Raw genomic sequence first — 14,889 nt, forward strand, 5'->3', positions numbered from 1 at the left:
CCCTTCCCCACCTGTTGGCCTCGCTTCCCCTTCCCCAGTCACACCTCGAGCACAGAAGTGGGCCACGTGGACATCCCCAAAGGCATTCGCGTACACTGAGCCCTGACTCTGCGCTCAGCACTACACTGATTTCCATGCACATCGTTTTCCATGACCCTGGTCTCTCCCCTCTTGGGAAGCTGCACTTCTGTCCAGTTGCTCTTTCCAGGGGTTCCTAAACAGGGTTGAGGCTCTAGGAGAATGCAGGTTGAGCACACAGAACACTCGAGTAGAAGTCAGGAGAACTCCACGTGGACCCTCCGTTTCCATCACTTATCTGATTCTCTGACTCTGTATACTCTCATCTGTCAAAAGAAGAGGGGCCACCCAGCATCAGAGGTCTTCAGTCAGAAGACTGCATTGGAAATCTCAGGTCTAGATAACATCTAAGATCACTTCCGGATCAAATAGTGAATGACCGCTGGAGGCCTGTGGAAGGCAACAGAGCACGATGACCAAGAGCCAAAGCTCAGAGGACCCCATGTGCATCCTGGCTGCACCCCATCTTAGTTGTGTCTGCTTGGGTAAGTCACTGTACCTCCTGAAGCCTCAGTTTCTTCATTATTAAAATTAGCATACTGATACAACCATATCCTATACTCATTTTGAGGATTGCTGCTGCTACTGCTGCTAAGTCGCTTCAGTCGTGTCCGACTCTATACAACCCCATAGATGGCAGCCCACTAGGCTCCTCTGTCCCTGGGATTCTCCAGGCAAGAATACTGGAGTGGGTTGCCATTTCCTTCTCCAATGCATGAAAGTGAAAAGTGAAAGTGAAGTTGCTCAGTCATGCCGGACTCTTAGCGACCCCATGGACTGCAGCCTACCAGCCTCCTCCATCCATGGGATTTTCCAGGCAAGAGTACTGGAGTGGGTTGCCATTGCCTTCTCCACATTTTGAGGATTAAATAAATGAATTTTTCAAACATGCTCAGAAGTGCTTGATGCATCATAAAAAAGCATTCTTAAAGTTATCTAGCAGTGTTGTTCGTATTTTTATTGTTGCTGTGTTAGTTGCTCAGTCTTTCTGACTCTTTGTGGCCCCATGGACTATAACCCCCCAAGCTCCTCTGTCCATGGGATTCTCCAGGCAAGAATAGTGGAATGGGTAGCCATTCCCTTCTCCAGGGGATCCTCCTGACCCAGGGATCAAAACCAGATCTTGTGAATTTCAGGTGGATTCTTTATTATTATTATTACTACCAAGCCTTAATCGATCCTCCAAGATGCTTCCATCATCACCTTCTGGAGTTTCTGGTGTTTCTAGTGGAAAAAGAGGAAATCTAGCGGGACCACCTTCTCCCAGCTCCCCTCAGGGGCCCTCAGTGTCACTCTGGTGGCGGCCCTGCTTTGGACAGTGCAAGTGTCACCCTCTGAGATCTTAAGATCTTTGGGAAATAAAAAGCACCTCTTCCCCGGAGAAAGACTGGGGCCTGCCCTGCTGCCAGATCTGAAGACCTCGGCTTGGCCATCATGCCCTTCCCCTGTTGAGCTGACCTATTCCTGGCCTTCTGGCCTCAGCCCAAGTGCCACTACTTCAGAGAAGTCTTCCTAAACCACCCAACCTAGCAAGCCCAAATCATGATTATGAGCCTGTATTTTATTTTTCTCCACAGCATGTACTTCTATCTAAACCTATTTTGTTCACTTGGATCTTTACTCTCTAATTGACTATCTGCCTCCCAATCCCTCGACTAGAAAAACAGTCAGACCTCCTCTGTCTCATGCACTGTTACCCATCCAGGGCCTAGCCCACTGCTTGGCCAGTAGGAACTCTCCATAGTGGCTCAGACGGTAAAGAATCTGCCTGCAATGAGGGAGACCCAGGTTCAATCCCTGGGTCAGTCAGGAAGATCCCCTGGAGAAGGGAATGGCTGCCCACTCCAGTATTCTTGCCTGGAGAATTTCATGGACAGAGGAGCCTGGTGGGCTAGAGTCCATGAGGTCACAAAGAGTCAGACACGACTGAGGGACTAACACACACACACACACACACATAAATACAGAGTGAATGAATAAATGCCCCCAAATCTAACCTCAGCTCAGCCTCTCGCAGCAGACAGGGAGCTCCAGACCTAAAATGGGAGTAAGGGACTTCCCTGGCAGTCCGGTGGTTAAGTCTCTGCATTTCCAACGCAGGGAGCATGGGTTTGATCTCTGGTGGGGGAATTAAGATCCCACATGCTGTGCAGTGTGGCCAAAATAAAAAGTAGTAAGAAAAATAAATAAAAATTACAAAAATGCAATGGGGGTCAGGCTAGCTCCTAGGAGGATTGGGAAATTGGGATTGCCTGAAATACTCCTCCCATAATTATCTGTGTCCCTTCTGTGAGGGGACCTCAGCCCAGCACCCTAGTCACCCAGCCCAGGACCCTCATATCATAGTGGAGGCCACTGAGGTCCAGAGAAAATTCCTTGTCTAAGGCTGCCTAGAGAGATGTTTTGCTCATCTCATAACTCATTCTCTTTACCCTTTCCATGAAAACCTGGCTCTGGCTAAATTAATCAATTTGGCTTCTTCTGCTCCAAAGCTGTTGCTTCAGCTCGCCCCCTCCTCAATGCGGGGATGCCCTCTCAACCTCACCTCTGCTTGTCTCCACCTCTGGCCTCCTGTAGGAAACCACTTCATGTAACTCATAAAGCTTTGATGGCTCATTTTGTCTTAGCTCCTTCAGCATTTGTGTATTTCATTTCTAGCAAATGAGTATTTGATTTGAACTTGCTTGTCTTTCATCCAACTCAATGGACATGAGTTTAAGCAAGCTCCGAGAGTTGGTGGTAGACAGGGAAGCCTGGCGTGCTACAGTCCATGGGGTCACAAAGAGTCAGACACGACTGAGTAACTGAACTGAACTGAACTGCTTGCCTTTTGCTAATTAAATGCTACATCTTTTCCTGGGACTGGGTTACAGGCACCCTTGACTGGAAACTCATCAAAACCAGGGCTTCCTTTCCTTTCACATGAGTCTCCATGACAGTCCCCTGAGCAGGTGTGGATGGTATGGCTGAGCCAGGTGGGTGCAGAAGGTTTCAGGTAGGAGATCAGCCCCAGAGGGTGATGCCCTGAGGCTGGAGAGGGGTTCTCTTAGGAGACTCAGAATTCACCCCTTTCAGGTTCTATTCACTAACATCAGGACCAAGGGTGACTTCTGCCTCTTGAAAAAAACCAAGCATCCTGGCATATCTTCTCAAACAGGAAATAAGAATTAAGGAGAAAAGAGTCGGGGAGAAAGGAGGAAGAAGTTCTGTGGTCCAGGCAAGATTTCAGTGGGCAGGGATGTCTCTCAACTCCTCAGACAAGGTATTATTAATTCATTGTGGCTCAGATGGTAAAGAATCTGCCTGCAGTGCAGGAGACCTGGATTCAGTCCCTGGGTCAGGAAGAGTCCCTGGAGAAGGAAATGGCAGGCCACTCCAGTATTCTTGCCTGGAGAATCCCATGAACAGAGGAGCCTGGTGGGCTACAGTCCATGGTATCGCAAAGAATAGACATGACTGAGCACATAATACTTACCATGTTCACATTTAGAGCAGAAAATACATTTAAGAATGCATCATTTTTGTGCTGTATGTCTCTAGCATTCTCTGGCAAAGATCCCTGAAAGTCCCAAGTATGTTTAATCTGCTTTTCATGGACACCATGCCAGAGTTAGGCAAAGCAGACAACATCCACTGAGGCATTTGGGAAGCTTCTTGGAAGGCTTGGGAAGTGTTAAACTATGGAGACATCAGCCACGGGCTCCCAGCAGTGCTGGAGCTCTTGGCCTGTCTTCCCCCAGATGTGGAGACAGCTGAAGCAGCTGGAGATTCATCTAAGGCTCCATGAATTATAGCCCTGGGCCTGGGTCCATTCTTCTCTGCTCAGAGGAAATATTTAACTCTATTTTTTCCCTCTCTGCCACCCACTCTGTTTTCTCTCTGGGGCTCAGTATTTAACAGATGTCCCTTTGGTACTTAAGTCCTGTATCTGTTCTCTTAGATGCTAGGGGGCTAGAATAAAGGGTCCTGACTTGGCCTGGGGACACTCACCGGGCAGTTCCAGGCTGCCTCCTTCTTGTACCCTGAATACCCCTCATACCATCTTGAATAGCAGCCACCACCCTCATATCTCAGGCCCACCAATTTAGTAACGTATTCCATAGATTTACACACACACACATATACACATCAGTGTGAATGACTGGGACTCTATTTAGGATGTCACTGGTGTTTGAACTGGTACAGGAGGAATCCCTAGGATGGAGACAAAATGTGTGCTAAATCCTCAACTCCTGCCTGGGATTTAGAAAGCAACTCGTTCTTTCTGCCAAGCAAGCTTCTCTCTGCTCTATTCCCTCTCAGTGTACAGTATTCTCTTTCCCACCACCATCAACATCCAGAATAGTAGCTTCAAGATCGAGCTTAGACCAGAGCCTCAGGCCCCCTGTGCAGTCAGTGGGAAGCACCACCTTTACACAGGATGTCAGGATATCAGGTGAGGCCCCAAAATAAAATTCATCCTTTCTCCCAAGTGCCATGTTTTCTTTCATCAACCCATTCTCCTTCTTAATAAAAATGCTTTACATATACAAAAACAGCATATCGTTTGTAAATGAGTTCATATATATTATCCGACTTCATCCTCACAAAACGCTGGGGGCAGTGGTGGGACAGGAATTATTAACATCTCCACTTTGGGTTTGAAAAACAATTAACCCGATGGCCCTAATGTATTTGGAGTTTTTACAGAAAGTCAGAGAACTCCCTAACATAGTAGAGGTGTGTTATTTGATTTGTATTCAAAGGGCATTTTTTTCTGTTGTATTTAAATATTTTCCTTCCTTCCTTCTAAGCTATGGCACTAAGGGAACTCAGCTCAGTGGAACTCAGTTAGATTGCAATTTGCTCTGATGCAGCGATCCTGAGCCACTTCGGGCCCACAGAGAATGCTGTAAACACTGAGAAACCCCACCCTTGGAAACACCCAGACACAGACACACACTCAGAGCTTTGCCCGTAACTTTGGGAGATTTGTAGACCCCCCTCAAGCGAGTCCTACCTGTGCCCAAGCAGAAGGAAAAGCCTCCTCTCACACCTGTTGTTAAAAATGCAGAACAGCAGGGAACCTCCCTGGTGGTCAGGTGGCTAAGTCTCTGCACTCCCAATGCAGAAGCCAGTTCCCTGATCAGGGTACTAGATCCTACATGGTGCAACTAAAAGCTTGCATGCCACAGCTAAAGACCCCACATGCCTCAGAGAAGATCGAAGATCCTGCATGCTGCAACTAAGACCCGGTGCAGCCAAATAAATAAATGTTTTAAATACTTGAATATCAAACAGGCCACATGAGACCTGGGCAGAAAACAGCAGCCCTTATGTGACTGAGAGTAGCTCCCTGCTCCAAACTGCAGATCTGCAAGCTGGGGCCCAGCCCCAGCCCTGCTTGGTGGTGGGTTGTTTGGGGGTGCCAGCTAAGTGGCTCCATCTCCTACAGCTTAGAATTCCTTCTGTATGAAAGAGGAGGGATATTTGTACTGTCATTAGTAAGGACACACAGAACCTACAAGTGAAGAGCATCATTTAGAACACTTGCAGTTAGAAAATACAATATAGTTCTCACTTGAGGAGTTTGCAAGAAAAACTGAGGTGAACTGCAGGCTCTGGCTGCCTTCCTGTGGATAAACAGAGGTGGGACATGCGGCCTGCGGAAGCCAGGGCCATCAGCACCCCCTCTTGGTGCCAGGCCCCTCCCTCTTCACCCTCTGCTTCCCCATTCGCCTCACCCTCTCTCCAGTTCCTCTCCTGCACCCTCTCTCCCCTTTCTCAAAGTTTGCTGCTGCCAGTGGTTCCATTTTCACTAAGGCCAAAACAACTCATAACAGCATTATAATGTTTCCCTTCACGTATATTCACACCTTAAAAGAATCCAAGCCTTTTCCAAAACAAAGTAGACAGTAGACTCTCAGACAGCAGCTACCAAGGGAGGTGCTTATACCGGGAGAAAACCATCATTCAGAAAGACACACACAACCCCGTGCTCACTGCAGCAATTTACAGTAGCCAGGACAGGGAAGCAACTTAGATGTCCATCAACAGAGGAATGGATAAAGAAGCTATGGTACATACATACAGTGGAATATTACTCAGCCAGAAAAAGGAATGGAACTGTGCCATTTGCAGAGATGTGAATGGACCTAAAGAGTGTCAGGCAGAGTAAAGTAATCAGAAAGAGAAAAACAAATATTGTGCATTAACACACTTGTGTGGAATCTGGAAAAATGGTCTAGATGATCTTATTTGTAAAGCAGAAGCAGAGACACAGATATAGAGAACAAATGTATGGATATCAAGGCGGGAGGGGTGTGGGATGAATCGGGACTGATGCATATATACACTAGGTATAAAATAGATAACTAATGGGAACCTACTGCATAGCTCGGGGATCTCCACTCAATGAGGAAATCCAAAAAAAAGAGGGGATATGTGTGTGAGTATGGCTGATTTGGGCTTCTCTCAGCTCAGCTGATATAGAATCTGCCTGCAATGTGGGAGACCTGGGTTCAGTCCCTAGGTGGGGAAGCTCCCCGGAGGAAGGCATGGCAACACACTCCAGTATTCTTGCCTGAGGAATCCCATGGACAGAGGAGCCTGGGGGACGACAGTCCATCAGGCCGCACAGAGTCGGACACAACTGAGTGACGAAGCACATGACATTCATTTTGCTGTAGAGCAGAAACTAACACAACATTGTAAAGCAGCTGTACTCTAAAAAAAATTTTTTTAAAAGAGGGCAGGAAGGTGAAGGAGTGGCACAAAGACCTTTCCAGGCAGGGCCACAGACCTGCTCTCAGGGCATGGCCCTCATGAACCAGAAGTAAACCACCTGTGCAGCATCTGAACCCGCGTCCCCACCCTGCTCTCCCTCATCTCGCTGCTCTCCGGGCCCAGCACTGTAAAGCTGCCTGCCTCGAGTTTTTTTCTCTGGCACCTCATATAGAAATGCTTTGTGAACTGCTTCTCTGGTCCGTCCAGATCGCTGAGTAACCAAGTCCATGCCCTTTGCCTCAGCCCAGGCTTCAGGAACTCTCTGCCTTACCCTGGAAGCGGAGAAGTGAGGGGAAAGGGGCCCGGTATGTGGATGGCCAAGCGCAGAGCAGAAGCCAGAGCAGCAGAAACAATGCCAGCCTGAGCCTCCGTGACCCTGCAGGCACAGCCGTGCTTGCAGGACATCAGAAATCGAAGGGCTGACTGGGAATTTCCTGGCAGTCGAGTGGTTAGGACTCTGTGCATCCAGGGCTCCAGTCCTTGGGTGGGGAACTAAGATCCCCCGGGTTGTGAAGCTTGGCAGAAAGAAATTAAAAGGCAGAAAACCCTGGTGCTTAACTAGAGAAAAATATAGAATGAGCCCCTGACCAGGCCATCAGGAGAAGAAAAGTTACTCTGGCTCACCTGGTCCAGGCCTGCTCCCACTAGAGTGATGGTCCCAGAGCAGAGCCTGCTTGCTCCCACTCTGGGTGCCCCAAAGCTCTTCCGAGGCCAGGCATTCCCCCCTTCATCAGAGCCCTGCATGCTCTGCCTGCCCTTGCCTCCTCCTTGCACCTCTGCATGGCCTCCCTTGTCACCACTGAGAGCCAAGAGGTGATGGGATACAGCTATGTCACTGCTTAGCCAACCTGGCAGGAGCAATCCAGCAAAGCATCCAGTATTTTCCAGCTGGGGTTGGTGAGACTCCAGAAATCAAATCACTCCAAGTAGACATCCGCCTTCCTCTGAAGCTCTCTCCAGGCCAGCCAGGAATCCCCTCCCTCACCAGGACATCCCACCCTGATGTCTGAATCAGGAAAGGACCAACCAGGAGACACCTGCAGGAATTTTCCAGCCAAGAGTACTGGAGTGGGTTGCCAGTTCGTTCTCCAGGGGATCTTCCCGACCCAGGGATTGAACCTGGGTCTCCCGCACTGCAGGCAGACGCTTTACCCTCTGGGCCACCAGGGAAGCCCACTACAGAGCCCAGGTGGGTGCAAATTACCGCATTTCATAAAGGAAGACAGAGGGTGCTGGCTCGTGGGGAGAGACCCCAGACCGGCAGGCTGGCCTCCCCTGTGCTCTGGGAGGGGTGAGAAGGGAGGACGGTGAAAGAATGGGAGATGCTGAGAAGATGAGTAGAAACTCAGGAGGAAGCGAAGAGAGTCCTTGACTGCACATGTACTTGTAGAGCAGGGCACGCACACCGTGTCAGCCACCGTCCTGGCAGCCGGCTCCGCAGCCACATACCAGCGCCATCCCAGCCTGAGCCGCGAGGGTGTGCGTCCATCCACAGCAGCCATCCCAGAAGGTGCTCCACAAGCCTGGACACAAACGCGCTTCTCCCTCCGCGCATGTGCTCAAAGCATCCTGCTTGTACATGTATACCTTCGTCCTTGTACACGGCACCTCCATCCACCTCCCCTCTCCGCAGGCGCCTCAGCCCCATCTCCTCTTTCTCCACGGCCCCAGAGGCCCCAGTGCATTCCTGCCTGTCTCCACCACCCCTTCCCTCAGGCTCATGCCGCCTCTGGAAAGCGTGCGCTAACAGGTCCCTGTCACTCCAATCCCTCCCTTAACGCCACCCCAGGTCTACATAATGGCTGAAAAAGTCATCCTTCTAAAGGAAAAATGCAGCCATGTCGCTTCCCTGCATACAAGTCTTTAATGAGTCTGCACGGCCTGCTGGAAGAAAAGTCAAGTGCCCAGGTCACAAATACACCCCCACACCTGTGCCCAGCCCCTGCTTCACTGCCCACTCTCCGGCATACCCACCTGCAAGGCACACCCAACTCCATTCCTTCTCAAGTGCAAAAGCTACTTTAATGTCCTCTGTGTGTCTGTGTGTATATGTGCTAGAGAGAGAGAGTGGGTATATGGATATAAGTGGGTGTGTGATGCACACACACACACAAGACGTGGAAAAAAGCCTTTGACGTTTCCAAGCTTCAAAGTTAATCAGAAAGTTTTCCCACGCAGGGCACGAGCCCTTCGTTCCCATCCTCTTCCCCTTCCTCCCCGGCCACGCAGCTGCTCTAAGCCCACTTTCTTCCTAAGTTCCCAGGCCTTTCCTATTTCCCCATCTCCTTTTGAGGCATTCGGAAGACACCTCCACATTCTTAGTATCACTTGGGGTGAAGCCCTCCTTTGTAAATCATTATATGTGGCTAAAGTCTAAATACTTGGAATTCTTCCTCAATGGAAGGCTCTTTCACTGAAGAAAAAGCAAATGCCCGTGGAAGAGTCCATGTGGAAGGCGGCATGCGGGGTGATGCAGCCCAGTGAAACATACCAGCTGGGCCTGCGGCAGCGCAGGGACCAGGGCTCTGGGGCCACATCCATCTTAGGGGCTGGGCCTGGCTAGAGCCACAGGACCCGTCTAAGTTCAGGTCTTGCAGGGTAAGACCTGATGGACACATGGCCTCAGACGGACACAGAGCACTGGGCTGAGAATGCACCTTCACACCCTGAATCGCCTCTCCGTCAACCAGCAGTGTGACTCAGGAAGAAGGATGGCCTTGCAGGTCTCAACCTCCCTATCTATAAAGTGGGAGGATGGAGGAAAGACTGCCTGCCATCCTCGTCCAATGTCTACATTCCTCTTTAAATTCTCTAAGGCAGTGAGCTTGATGAGACCGCAAACAGAGAGGACTGCATGGAAGAATATTCTGAAAAAGAGAAATAAGTCCCATACCCTGAGGAAATGGAATCTATGGATGGTTTGCCCTAGGCCCAGATGTCTAAGAGAAAAAAATCTGGATTTTTTAATCCAGAATCAAGAGAATGCTTGTTTCCTCCACTTATCTGAGGATATCCAGAAAGTAGAACAAATGGGGCCCTAACATTCTCATAACATCATCTCTCACCCAATTCAAAAGTCCTCTTTTACCTTGAAAAATATTGGATACAGGTATATGTATAACTGAATCAGTTTGTGGTATACCTGAAACGAGCATCATGTTAATCAACTGTACTCTAACATAAAAGTTTTAAAAATCTTCTTTTAACATCCTTGGAGGTGCCTCCGTCTGTCACTTAGGAGCCCTGATGTGTGTCCTTGGTCCCCAGATTTCTCTCTCAGTCTAAGGCAACCATGTCTGAAATTCCACCATTAGTTGTTCATTTCTTTTGGTTTCCCTTAGTCGAGACTCTTAAAATTCAAACACTCCCAGGAGTACTTGCGATCAAACCAAAGTGTAAACGACTTGGATTCCCTTCTGTGGATGACAGCAGGTCAGGGAAGCACCCCGATGACTCTAAAGAAGAGACACTGAGGATGAGGGGAACAAGGAGAGGTAAACTCCAGAGACTTTATGACTAGTCCACCAGGGTGGGGGTTGGGGGGTAGACGACTATGATGACGTTGGGAGGGAAAACAGTGACCATTTATGCATGCCTACCGTGAGTCACACACTCTTCTTGGCACTTCCGATTCTAACGCACTGGGAAGATGTTATAAAAGGTCGATCATTTCTATATGAAGTCCCTTGATGACCGAGAATAAGCACTTCCTATGCCCTGAAATCACCCTCCATCCTGAAGTCTCCTGCATCCCTCTTTTCTTCCCCCGACACAAGGAGAAATGGTATACAGCTCTGCAAGTCAGTACATTACAGCATATACTTATGCATATGTGTGTGCCTGTAAGTGTATCATTAGAAGTGGTTAATTAGGAGCATCCTTTAGAGCGATTTCAGACCCCACATCATCAGCTGTAAAAAGTAAATGTGACAAGACTCCCACCTGGTGGTTCGAGTCAACCATGAAGATATGAAAGAGATGTACTGTTTTCACTAAAAATTAAAGGATGCACCGGAGCCAAATCATTCTCACGGTTAAGGTGGTCCCGGGCCTGAAGACACCTTGGCTTGGCCAACTCTCCAAGACTGCCAGATAATTGGAGTTGAGAGACACTCATCTGATGAAGACCAGTAATTACAGTAAAGAAAAGTAAAAATGTTAGTTACTCAGTCGTGTCCAGCTCTTTGTAACCTCATAGACTGTAGCCCACCAGGCTCCTCTGTCCTTGGGATTCTCCAGGCAAGAATACTGGAGTGAAGTACTGATCCCTGAGACCACCCAGGGATTGAAGCTGGGTCTCCCGCATTGCAGGCAGATTCTTTGAGTCACCGGGGAAGCCCCAGTAAAGACTGAACAGTGGAAAAGGGAAAACACGGGTCATGTCAAACACAATGACCACAGGACACCTCCTTCAACATTCTCCAGGGACTGGGTGTAAGAAACAGAATGAACACTCAGATTTATGTGTATAATTTTGAAAGATGGCTGTCTCAGACTTCCATGCTGTGGTAGAAATGTGTAACTTTTGAAGGTTACTCTGTAAGGAAAAAAAAAAAAAAAAACTAAGCAGATACATACCAAGTTGAACATTGCCACCTGCTGGCCATTTGGTGGTAAAGCAAGCATGACCCAAGTCAGCCTTTGCTTTCTGTGGACTTTGTAAGACTCAAAATGCGCAAGAGACTGAATGGCCAGTTGCAGTACCGACCACAGATGTTCACCACAGACACATCCCAGTTGGGATCAACCTTATATGCGGGTGCCCAACAATGAGCCCAGGACTTGGCAGTTAGTCACTGAAAATACAAAATAGGAACAAAAAATTCTGTTTGCTGCAGCTCAGGGCGCTAAAATCAATCAACATCTGGCCAGCAAGAAAGTCTACGTCAATATCAGACTTAAGTTTGTGCTAGAGCCGGTTTTCAGTGATATAAATAACAGAATTGGGAGTGTGCCCAGTGAGACTGTAAACACCAGCCAGCCAGATGAAGATAGGGAAAATAATCAGGGTAGCTAGTGCTCCGCGGGAACCGGGACATTGAACTTAAAACGGCTTCAAGAATATGAATTCATGATTTTCCGTATACCGTGTGAAGTTCCAAAGGTTCCAAAAGACGGAATAGTTAGCACTAAGGGAGAATTAAACAGATAAAAATACAGAGGAATGCTTGTGTACAAGTGGTGATCACAAAACTGTGCACACCAAAGGGAGTAAGTACAAAGGCATGTCAGCACAAAAGTGATATCAAAGCCAAACCCTGACAGCTGGGATTCTGAGCTCACTAGTGAGAGAGAGAACCAGGAAATCCTCCCTCTGTTATAGGCAACATGGGGGCCACAGCAATTAGCCAAAGTTATAAAAATGAACATGAATTGCAGCAAAAAAAGAAAATAAGGTATTACTTTGTTTAGGAAAAAGAACTCTGTTTATATTTAAATGCCATCACAGGCTTTTGAGAAAAGCTATTTATTCCCTTCTTTGAAATCTTTAAAAATGAAAACCTAGAGGTCCTTCCAGCTCAGTAATACCATGATTTAATCATTGGTTCTAAACAAAGAAACACTAAATCAGTGTAGGATGATGTCACTGGAAAAATATTATATTTAATTGATAGTTTATGAATGCGACCTTTAGTTAAGAATGCTGTTTCCACTGCTTATTAACTGAGTGACCATAAGCAACTTATCTAACCTCCCTAAACCTATTTCTTTATCTATGGGATGTCTTTCAAAGGATTGTCATGATGATAAAGTGAAATCTTGTTTGGGGGCTGTTCAGCACAGTGCTGAGCCATAGCAAGCAGTCAAAAGGTGGATGCTATATTTACCAAAGACTTAAGGAAAATTAAATATAAATAAGCCTTTATAACAATGCCTGACTCAGAGTAAGCTCTCACTTTTAACAAAAAGGTATGGATTACAAATGAAATTTGAAAGCAATAAACAGGTTTTTTGTGTTTTTTTTTCCCTTAATTGTCATACAGGGGGTACCATAGTATTGTAAGAAAATTTGTTACCACCAATTATGTGCCTTTGGATAAGTCACTGAAAACTCTACATTTCTGCTTTTTCTCTGCAAAATTTGAGTGGAAGTGGATTAGATAGCCACTAATGGATCTTCCAATTGAAAGGAGATTCTAGAGAATACTAGAGCTTAGGATATACTAAAATTTATAATATATACTCTATAAAACCCTAATGATAAACTGAGAAACAACCAGTTACTAATAGCTAAGAGTTAACTAAAATGTTAATATGCACAACAGATCTGTAGGATTGCTGCTGCTCAGTTGCTAAGTCATGTCTGATTCTTTGTGACCCCCTAGACAGCGGCAAGACAGGATCCTCTGTCCTCCACTATCTCCTGGAGTTTGCTCAAATTCATGTCCACTGAGTTGGTAATGCTATCTAACCATCTCTTCTTCTGCCGTCCCTTTCTCCTTTTGCCTTCAATCTTTCCCAGCATCAGGGTCTTTCCCAATGAGTCAGCTCCTCACATCAGGTGGCCAAAGTATTGGAGTTTCAGCTTTAGCAACAGTCCCTCCAATGAATATTCAGGGTTGATTTCCTTTAGGATTGACTGGTTTGATCGCCTTGCTGTTCAAGAGTCCAAGACTCTTGAAAGTCTTCTCCAGCACCATAATACGAAAGCATCAATTTTTTGGCATTCAGCTTTCTTTATGGTCCAGTTTTCACATCTGTACATGACTACCAGAAAAACCAAAGCATTGATTATATGGAATTTGTCAGCAAAGTGATGCCTCTGCTTTTTACTATACTGTCTAGGTTTGTCATAGTTTTCTTTTCAAGGAGCAAATGTCTTTTAGTTTTATGACTGCAGTCAGCATACACAGTGATTTTGGAGCCAACGAAAATACCGTAAACATAAAAATTCTTTAGTTACTTAAGGATGAATTAAATAATAAATAACTGCTAGACACAGGATTCAAGACAGACACATATATTTTAATTTTCATTTTTAATATTACCCTTCATATTCAGAGTAAGAAATCATGTAAAAACTTCCTATTCCATATTAATCACAGACACTGAGTCTAAATAATCCCACATTCCAAATCTAAGCACTCCAAATTAATGCTGCTTTACTGTAATTCAGAGGTCAGAAAACTATTTCTGTAAAAGGTCAGATTACACATATATTTGGGGTGTGCTTAACCCTGCTCTCATAGCATAAGAACAGCCAATGTGTAGACCATGCACAATGCAGCCGTCTGTCAGTAAAACATTATGTATGGACACTGATATGTGAATTTCATACCTTTTTCCAGCATAATGAGATTTTACTTTTCTTTTTCATGTTTTTAATCGTTTACAAAATGGGACTAGGAAACATCTTTAGTTTGTGGATGACACAAAAACAGGCTGTGTGCAGGACTTAGCTCGTGGGCCGCAGCGTGCCCCCTCTGCTGTAATTATGTATTTGGGGAAAGAGCATGGTAAGGTACGAAATCTGCAACTGGCAGATGCCCACCTGGGAATTTCACTGGCTGCTTGTCGCATTCATCTGCTTGTACTCTGTCCACCTACCACTCTCCTGGGGCTTTCACCACAAACCAGGGAGCCCCCCTCTCAGTCCCAGTATCCAAGGCACTAGATGGAAGCCTGACACCTTGAGGACACAGTGCCAGTGGCAGGCACAGGCCTGGAGTTACTAGCAAGGCCCATACGGCTGTGGTGAACCCTGGAGGGCAGAGGGAGGGCAGCCACCAGGTTCAGATCCACGTCCTCAACCTGACCTCTCTCCAAAGAACTGTCTTTGGGGACTTCTCATTCTGTTTAAAACCAATAACTTCCAGAGACTTCCCAATTGAAACCTGGGGGCGCAAGGATGTCTAAGAATTTCCCTGATCTGGTTAAGACTCCCACCTGCAGCCATTGGATTTGCTGAAAGTTTTACTTTCATTATAGGTTTAAAGGATTTGTTAACAAAAGAAGCCACTCGTTACATACAAATAAAACAATTTCAGTTTCTTATAGAAGGTTGGTTGTCTGAGGAAACCTTACAAAATGGTTGAGGAGACCTTA

This window comes from Capricornis sumatraensis, chromosome 8, assembly GCF_032405125.1.
Source record: "Capricornis sumatraensis isolate serow.1 chromosome 8, serow.2, whole genome shotgun sequence".
Lineage (NCBI taxonomy): Eukaryota > Metazoa > Chordata > Mammalia > Artiodactyla > Bovidae > Capricornis > Capricornis sumatraensis.